Source organism: Sciurus vulgaris (genome assembly GCF_902686455.1).
Source record: "Sciurus vulgaris genome assembly, chromosome: 1".
Taxonomy (NCBI): domain Eukaryota; kingdom Metazoa; phylum Chordata; class Mammalia; order Rodentia; family Sciuridae; genus Sciurus; species Sciurus vulgaris.
In genome coordinates, this window is record NC_136461.1 from 111,648,572 (window position 1) to 111,654,862 (window position 6,291).

The following is a 6,291-nucleotide window of genomic DNA, read 5'->3' on the forward strand; positions in this document are numbered from 1 at the left end:
CACTAATGTAGACTTTACTTGTCTTTATGCCAAAATTTTCCCCAAATGAAAACATCTCTCATTTTATACTGAAAGTTCATGAAAAGATGAGAGACTTTGTACAGAAATTGAACTGTGATACAAGTGAATTTTATTTTTGTGTGATAGCTGAAAAGTCAGAAAGGAAAGAAAAATACTGAATTTTTGCCTAGTAGTAGAACACCAATTTCAGGGACCCTTGTTTATCTTGCTAACAAAACAGGAAAGGAGTGACAACTTGTGTATATACCACTGGAGCAGTATAACTTTTATGGAAAGCAATATAGCAATAAATACAGCAAAAATTCTTTAAAAGTGCTACCCTAAATTAAAACCCAAATGAGATACCATTGCATGCCTATTAGAATGACTTTTTCCTGGGCTGGAGTTGTAGCTCAGTGGTAGAGCGATTGCCTAGCATGCGTGAGGCACTGGGTTTGATTCTCAGCACCACATACAAATAAATTTCAAAAATAAAATAAAGGTCCACCAAAAAAAAAAAAAAAAAAAAAAAGAATGACTTTTTTTCCTTTCCATTTTCCTAAACTGACAATATCAAGTTCTGGCTAGTATGAGGAGCAACCAGAACTCTTATACATTGCTAGTGGAAATGAAAAACAGTACCACCACTATGGCAAACAGCTTGGCAGTTCCTTATAAAATTAAACCTACCCAGTCTCTCCAGTTACCTGCACCTCAGAGGAAAGGGGCAGTTGGTGTAGCCTCCATTGTTCAGGATTAATGGTGCCATGGTCGTGGTGGGCACTTTGGTTTCAGAGGAGGTCCAGGAGGAGGGTTCAGGCCCTTTGTGCCACATATCCATCCAATTTGATTTCTATTTGTGTGAAATGGCCTTCTCTCGGGTCAAGCCAGCACCTTCAGTGAAGCCTTGCTGAAGAGGAATCAGGACCTTGCTCCCAATTCTGCTGAACAGGCCTCAATCCTTTCTCAGGCGACAAAAATAAACAATGTGATTGACAATTTTATTTTGGCTCCAGGGACATTTAAAGTGCAAATTGAAGAAGTCCAACAAGTAGGATTATATAAAAAGGGAACAATGACTACAGGACACAACGTAGCTGACCTGGTAGTAACACTAAAGATTTTGCCAAAACTGGAAGCTGTTGCTGCCCTGGGGCACAAAGTCTTAGAAAGTTTAGGAGCACAGGATCCATCTGAAGTTTTGACCATGCTGACCAATGAAACTGGTTTTGAAATCAGTTCTTCTAATGCCTCAGTGAAGATTCTCATTAGGACAGTGACACCCAGTCTCTGAAAACTGAACCCAGAACTCCATTTGGATATCAAGGTGTTGCAGCGTGCCTTAGCAGCCATACCCGCTGGTTTGAGGAAAATGCTTCTCAGTCCACAGTTAAAGTTCTCATCAGACTGCTGAAGATTTGTTTTTTTGGCTTTGAGCCCCTCACACCCTGGATCCTTGACCTAGTTGGGCACTATGCTGTGATGAATAACCCCATCAGACAACCTTTGGCCCTAAATGTTGCATATAGGCATTGCTTGCAGATTCTGGCTGAAGGACTGTTCCTTCCAGGATCATTGGGCATCACTGACCCCTGTGAGAGTGGCAACTTCAGAGTATACACGGTTGTGACCCTGGAACAGCAGGCTATGGTCTGCTACACAACTCAGACTCTGGTTTAAATCCTCTCACATGGTGGCTTTAGGAAGATCCTTTGCCAGGAGGAGGTGCCAGCTATCTTGCTTCTGAAATATCTACCTGGGATTGAGTGATAGTGACACCTTTAGAAAAAACTTATGAGAAGCCACCTGAGAAGAAGGAAGGAGAGGAAGAGGAGGAGAATACAGAAGAACCACCTCAAGGAGAGGAAGAGGAAAGCATGGAAACTCAGGAGTGACCTTCCCTTCACTCCTTTTCCTATTCAAGGGGAAGACTAGATCCTAAGCTAGCTGCTACTAGGCTTTGTATGGTGCATTTCTGTGGAATAGAGAAGACAGGAGAAACTATACAAAAAAGATGTATCATTCCACTGGTTTTGATACTGGCTTAACAGCCCAAAATCTCGCATTTATAAACCTATGCCATCCATCTATAATGAAGCAGGATACCAACATTTCTTCCTCATACTCCGGAATCTCCAACTCCTAAAAACCCTACTCAACCATTACTTTGTTGTTGAAATATTGTGAACTGTTAGGTGTCTGGACATTTTTTTTTTCCTAAGAAAAACCATTAAAGTACTTCCTACTAGGAAAAAAAAAAAAAGTTAAACCTACCCTTACCATATAATCCTGCACTAGGTACTTACTCCAGAACCAAAAAAATGTGTCCAAAGACCTGTACTCAAATGTTTATATAGGTTTTATTCATGGTTACCAAAAACTAGAAAGTATATCCACGTGTTCTTCAACTGATAAATGGATAAAAAACAAACAAACAAACAAAAAACTGTGGTACATCTACACAACAGAAACTCAGCAACAAAATAGGGCGGATTCCTGATATACAACATCATGAATGAATGCTAAGTGTAAGAAACCAGAGTGAAAAGGCTACTACTATATAATTTTATATGTAAGACATGCTGAGAAAGGCAAAATTATAGGGTCAGAAAACAAATCAGTAGTTACCAAAGGGTGTAAATGTGGGAAGAGACGTTAACTACAAAGGAACACAAGGGAATTATGGTAGGGGCAATGAGATGGAACTGTTCCATATCTTGATTACAGTGGTAATTATACAACTATGTGTATTTGTCAAAACTCAGAACTGAACACCAAAAAGGGTGATTTTCTGTATGTAAATTATACATACATAGACCTTGGTATACAAACTTTTTTAAAAGTTTGAAATTTTTCAGAGTAAAAAGTTTTTTAAGAATACTCATTTGCAATTCTACTTCTAGGAAACATTTAGGCTAATGTATAAATATATATGAACAAGAATATTCTAACCAAATATTGTTTCTTATAGGTAAAAACCAAGTGCTGAGGATTAGTTAAATACATTAGATTGGGGCTGGGGGTGTAGCTTAGTGGCTGAGCATGTGCATAGCATGTGTAAGGCCCTGGGTTTAATCCATAGCACACCAAAACACATTTACTTCAATACAATACTATGCAGTCACTAAAGATAACATGGATATAGATTTATTGACAGAACTTTCACAAATCATACATATAGTATGGTCCCATTTTTTGTAAAACAATATATATATACATATAATGTATGGATATATAACATGGATAGTATATATCCATATATATAATATGGATATATATGGATATATATGAATATATTATACATATGTCCAAAATATATTAATTTATATGTAGCTTTATATCTTCATAGGAAAAATGTTTGTGCTGGGCAAGGTAAGGTATGCTTATAATCCTAGCTACCTGGAAGCCTGAGGCAGGAGGATCCCAAGTTCAAGGCCAGCCTCAGCAACTTGATAAGATCCTGTCTCAAAATGAAAACTGAAAAAAAAAAGGTTGGGATGTAGCACAATGGTAGAGCACCCTGGGTTCAATCCCCAATACTGCAAGAAAAAAAAAAAAAAAGAAAGAAAATAACTGAGAGGGAAAGTAACAAGTCATTACTAAGATCAGATGTTCTCTACCATTCTAAAACCAACTCCAAGTACCTATTTTTTTTTTTTTAAAGATCAATGAGGCTGGGGATAGAGATCAGTGATAGAGCACTTGCCTAGCCTACACAAGGCTCTAACTTCAATTTCCAGCATGCACACATTAAAAAAAAAAAAAGAAGAAGAAGAAGAAAGAACAAAAGAAAAAAAAAACCAAAAAAAGGAGCAAAAAAAGTCAATTCTTTCCAATGTGCAGGGATTTATAACCAATCTGTGATAGTGCCACTTAAGTAAAAGATGTAGATATGTGAAATAACAAGCACGTTGGATGGTAGAAAAATGGAGAGAATCATGGATCTATGATCTCATTAATAACCACATTTTATTTTGAAGGTGTTACCTTAGAAATGAATTTAAGTTTAAAAATATTCTTGGTTTTTATATTTGGGTTTCCTTCCGAGAGAATTCCTTCCCAAAACTACAGAGAATTAACTGAGACAATAGCAGCCAGTTGGAATTGCCCTCTATTGACTTAAAGGTTTTTGGTTTACTTAATTATCCTAATATGCTTTTTTTTATATATAACTTTATTTTATTTATTTATTTTTAAATTTTTTAGTTGTAGGTGGACACAATACCTTTATTTCATTTATTTGTATGTGGTGCTGAGGATCAAACCTAGTGCCTCACCCATGCTAGGCAAGCACTCTACCACTGAACCACAACCTAAGCCCCCTCATATGTTTTGAGTAAGGTGTCAAAAAGAGCCTGATTGGGAGCTGAAGAAATAGCTCCTATTGGAAAGCGCTTGCCTAGCATGTGCAAGGGCCTTGGGTTGAATCCCCAGGCCCTCAGAGGGGAGGGAAAAAAAAAAGGAAACTCTGTGTGTGTGTGTGTGTGTGTCACTTTACCTTTCAAGATTCACATTCTTCTAAAAAGAGGATAGGGCTGGGGATATAACTTGAAATGGTAAAACACTTGCTTTGCATATGCCAAACCTTAAATTCAATCCCCAGCACAGAAAAAAAAAAAAAAGGTAGAAAGGAGAGAACTATTTTGAGGGACAAATAGGATGTCACTGAAAACACAACAAACTCTCTTTCCATAAGCTTTCAAGAAATTTAACAAAATATAGCATACTTTTAAAAATTAAAAAAGTAAATTTAAATAATTTGTCACAATCTGATCTGAGAACAGAGTTCTGACTTGGAGGGTGATTTAAAGTGGTAATAAGCTGCCCATTGCCCCCAGATTTTGTTATTATTCTCTGATTACTATTCCTATAGAGATTCAGATATAATAATTCCTTCAAAACCAATCAAAAAAATTTCCTAATTTGTGGAATTTTCTCACAATTGAAGAGTAGAAATGTTAAATCCTTTTTGCTTGGATTGGTACATACCCTTCATTTGAGTTAGATGAATGATAGACAATAAGAAGGAAGGGAAGAAGACAGGGAAAATGAGATAGACACCAAGCAGATGGAAAAATAATCACAATTCCAATGTACCATGGCAATCTTTTCCTTCCCTCCTTCCAGGGGAAGTAGTTTACTAAATACATTGAGGAGGATCTGCTTTAACATAGCTTGTTCTTTGGTGTCACTTTCAGAGACAATGAAGCATAGGTCTGCCTGCTCGAAATAGTAATCTTTATGTTCTTACGCATAATAGTCGGACCAGGTTAAAAAACAACAGCTATGTCCCCATCCCACAGAAGAACTGCTGATAGATAAAATAATATCACTGCTAATTATTCCCCACTCTCACTTGGTTCCCATAACACTTAGCTTCACCACTATTTAGAACTTCTCACCATTGTATTCTAGTACTTGGATAAGGTAACTGTATCCCTGAGAGATTGTGAAGTTCTTGAGGGAAGGGATTATGTTTTATTCGTTTTTGTATTTCTAGGTCATGACATGAAATTGAGAACCTAGAAGTCCTTAATATGTGTTAGTAAATTAGTCAAGCAATTGTTAAACTTAGGAAAAATTGTGACTGCGAAAATTGATTAGCAATGGCTGGGATCCCTAAAAAGAATGGCAAGCTCACTACCTCTTCTCTGATTGGTGTGGTGTGGTCCTGCAACATCAGCATCAACATCACCTGGTCCAAACCAGCATCAGCATCATTTGGGTCCCTACTAGAAACATGAATCTCTGGACATACTCCAGACCTACAGAATCAGAAACTTTGGAGGTGAGGTCCAAAAATCTGGATTATAATAAGCTTTCCAGGTGGTTCCAATGCACACTAACTTTTGACAACCAATGCTGCAGGAGAAAGCTCACTGGTGACTGTGTCCTTCTTCTGGTTTAGCCTAGCAACTATATGACCAACCACAACTAAATCCCTGAGTCCCTCAAAACTCACTCTCTAGAGGGCATAACAAAGAGATTGGAATAAAGCCTGAGGGACATTCTGGTCTAAAATTCTATGAAATAATAGACGTGGGAAGAAAGTAAATCAATGTTCCAATGACTAGATTAACTCATTCAATCAACAAGTATCTATGTACCAGACAGTGTTTTGTGCATGGGATCAACATATGGCATATAATTAAATATGTTGCATTACTTCAGACCAGGAATTGAATCCAGAAGTGCTTAACCACTAAGCCATAGTCCCCAGCTCTTTTTTATATTGTATTTAGAGATAGGGTCTCCCTGAGTAACTTTGGGCCTCATTAAATAGCTGAGGTT

General features: G+C 37.4%; 1 pseudogene across 1 annotated transcript; it reads left to right on the forward strand.

The window, feature by feature from the left end:
• The first annotated feature begins 748 nt into the window (after positions 1 to 748).
• On the forward strand, positions 749 to 2,818 carry LOC306653554 (interleukin enhancer-binding factor 2-like; annotated as a pseudogene). The gene has a single exon. The product of its transcript is annotated as an interleukin enhancer-binding factor 2-like (transcript).
• The last annotated feature ends 3,473 nt before the right edge of the window (positions 2,819 to 6,291 follow it).